Source organism: Limulus polyphemus, unplaced genomic scaffold (assembly GCF_000517525.1).
Source record: "Limulus polyphemus unplaced genomic scaffold, Limulus_polyphemus-2.1.2 Scaffold3879, whole genome shotgun sequence".
NCBI lineage: Eukaryota > Metazoa > Arthropoda > Merostomata > Xiphosura > Limulidae > Limulus > Limulus polyphemus.
In genome coordinates this window covers 94,967-98,474 of record NW_013669489.1, presented here as the reverse complement: position 1 = coordinate 98,474, position 3,508 = coordinate 94,967, and the positions used below count along the sequence as shown (strand labels likewise).

Below are 3,508 nucleotides of genomic sequence, written 5' to 3'. Positions count from 1 at the left end.
TTTACTGGCCTGAACACTAATGTGTGTAAGTATAATTATTTACTGGCCTGAACACTAATGTGTGTAAGTATAACTTTTTACTGGCCTGAACACTAATGTGTGTAAGTATAATATTTACTAAAGTGTGTAAAAATAAGTTTGAAAATGTAATTTTTGACAATCTGTACTGTCAAATACATTGAGATTTTGTTTATAGACATCAATAAAGTATGTTAACATGATCTTGGTAAAGTTTTACCTTAAAGTATATGAGTATCACCTTTCTATACTTTTGCGTTTTAAATTTGTGAATAAAGTGGCGAGGCCTGTGAATAATGAATATACAAACCTGTACATCGGGGAGATCCGAAAAATAACGTATAAAAAATTGTTAACAGCATAGCATTAACAATTTTATATATTTTACAACCCCGGAACATAGCTTGAAATTTGCTTAATAATTCATAAAAATCGTAAAAACATTGAACGCAAACGTAATGCTGTATGAACAAATAACATGAAACTGAAGGTCTTGAATCGGATTAGTATAGTTTAAACACGTATAAGCATTTCTGCTCTTTTAACTAACAAGAAACGTGTTACTAATATATATATGTGTGTGTGTGTGTACTTATACTTCCAGGATGCCATTAGTAGAAGAACATCTAGCTCAGAAGTTTCATATAATTAACAAGGAAAGCCTTGAATTACTTGGCTGTGCTGACTAGTGGTTAACATATCGGGCTGAGTACCGTAGGGTACGAGAAGTGATGTCGCCGAATGTGATCAGATATGGGTGTGTAATAATAGCGACAGTCAATCTAAAAAATCTGTTCAAGAAGATGGTCTCAGCACTTACGGAGGGGGTGCTGTTGGAATACAGCCATTCCTCGTTTCAGTAGTTCAAAATTAAGAAATGGGTATACAAGAATCCTGGTGGTCTCGGTTTTTTAATGGAACTGTGTGTGAGGTACCATCTTTGAAACGTTGTAATGCTGTTAGTAATTAGTACAAAATCATACATGTGAACAACTTTACTGTGTTAATAGTGACATAAGAAATTTATAAAGCTTGTTGTAGAATTTTCGCGCAAGGCCATACAAAGGGTTAACTGCGCAAAGCCGTCCGTAAAATACATGATTAAGAGGAAGGTAGCTAGTCAACAGCTCTTGGACTACTCTTGAGGCAACAGGAAGCGAATCATAAATCCTCGAATTCAATGTCCGGCCACGCTCAACCAAATTTAAAATAAGTCATGGAGACTTTTAATCTCAAAATGATACTTTGCGCGACAGAATTATGCCGTAGAGTTATAGATGTAAACGTTTTTTTTCACTAATGAATGACTCGATTCAAGAAGCTTTTGAGAGCACAAGTGTAAATCTTCCCATGGGCACAAATTATGTCAAATTTTACTCCTTTTGGGCTTCACACGTTCTTGTGAGCACCTGTCCAGCAATAAAACCTTGATGAGTTAAGTTTCAACATTATGTAAAAATTATATCAGTGACGTTTTTCGTAGAAAAATTGCGGGTTTGTTTCCATGGGAGAACATATCTGACCAGACAGTGTGAGGTCACACATAGATATGCGTGAATTGGAGGGTGTTAAAGACGTATTTTGTTGACGGAGTGGGGGTGGAATGAGCTTCTGGTGTATATTCATTGTATATTTTTTCTTCTTGAGATGTGCCTTTAAAATAGGTTTAGCAATTTCAAATAAGCTAGCTTAACGTGTTATTTAAATTTTTACAACACTAACTTATGATATGTTCTTTTGATGATTTTAATGTTTTGATCCTTTATTTTTTCAGCAAGTGCAAGAGAAGACCTCCGTATACGCACTTGCGTATTGGAACAGTGAAAACGTTGTCTGACTAAGAACTTCTTTTTTTTTGATGTGAAGTTACGTTTGTACATCATAGTCAAAAAGGTGAGTATGGCTATTTTGAAATCACGAGTTTTGTCGTAGTTACGGGTGAATGGTAAGCTTAAAGAAATTGTTCGTTGATTAATTTTTTGTTGATTTTAGTTTGAAAAAAGTCGCGACTTAGCTGTTTTGGAAATAAGTTTAAAAGGAAAAAGCACCTATAGTGTGTGTTATGGTCACAATGTAAAAGAATAGTAACCTTAAGAAACAAAAATACAGTGTTGTGTAAGACTGGGCGACTGTTTCCTTTGAAATATTTCACTGTGTTTTAGTCCAAAATTTAACAAAAAAACTTTGTTTATAATAGTTAATAGTAATTCCCACATCTGTCCATTGTTAATAACCCGTTAAACATGAAATGACTAATCGTAGGATTTGTCTTTTCATACAAACCCTTGTTTGGTTAAACCTAGTCCATATTTCTCACAGCGAATGGTCTGTAAGAAAATACAAGTTGTATCGTTATTGTTTAGTAACAATTAATCATCGCTACCGTCTGTTGTCTAATACCTTAATGTTGCTTGGAGAATTCTGAAATCGGTTTTACCTTTGAAAAGATAATAATGTACTTGGTTCTCAGACTTTTCACACGATCTGTTACTTTAATATTGGTGCTTGAATGATGATGATCCGAGGAAATATGATTCGCTATTAAGGAAAAACATGTATCGTTAAATCAGAGAATCGTTTGTCAATAATCGATGTCTCCCCCTCGGAGGTAAGTTTCGAGACTAGCATTTCTAAAATCCGGGGTTCGATTTCCCGCAGTAACTTTCATTCTCAGAATGAACGGACCAATGGCTAGAGAGAAACTCTTAAGAAAACAAAACAGAAATATAATTTAAATAGTAGAAGAAATTTAATTGGAGTTTCATATAAAGACTACTACTATACAACTGTAGCTACACCTAGTAATGGCTTATGGTTAGTATGACCGAGTAGAGGATCCAGGAGTTCGTGGTTCGCGCCCAGTTGCCGCAAAAACACGTTCCTCACTCCGGGACCGTGGGTTCCTTCCTTCTAGGCGTATCAGTTCAAAATTAATATAATCTGCTTGCAGGTAGTCCTTGGATGGCTTTGCGCAAAAAATTCTCAAACAAACAAATATCCTGGAAAATTACGATAATACAAAATATCATTTAGATCATTTTATGGGAAAGAAACGTATGCGGTTACAAAAGAAGATTGTTTGCTCTAAACGTTTAACACACACACACACCAGGTAATAATTAGAAAGTGAAACCCGTATTTCAAATAGTTAAAAAGTTCTTGTCAAAGGGAAGAAAATGTAACCGGAGGCACATAGAAAATCACAAGTTTTATTCAGGAAAGTTTGGATATTGTACAGAGAGTTTCTGAAGCTGCAATAGAAGATATTCATTATGCTTTCCGTCATTCTGAATCAGCCCATGAAGTATATCCTTAAATGAGGTTACTGCGAACATAGGACTCTGCGAAGCTTTGAGATTCGATATTTAAATCTACATCAATTTTGAACTTGGCTCAAAGCTACACGAGGGCTATCTGCGCTAGCCGTCCCTAATTTAGCAGTGAAAGACTAGAGGGAAGGCAACTAGTCATCACCACCCACCGCCAACTC

The 3,508-nt window shown here is 35.4% G+C and overlaps 1 protein-coding gene across 1 annotated transcript in view; it reads left to right on the top strand.

Annotated features, from left to right (window-relative positions):
• LOC106470210 (eyes absent homolog 1-like) overlaps positions 1–3,508 on the top strand; it is a 100,472-nt gene that overhangs the window by 3,748 nt on the left and 93,216 nt on the right. Inside the window, exon 2 of the mRNA XM_022398813.1 lies at positions 1,793–1,911. The gene's annotated coding sequence lies outside the window, so the exon portion shown is untranslated. The remainder of the gene's footprint in view (positions 1–1,792; positions 1,912–3,508) is intronic.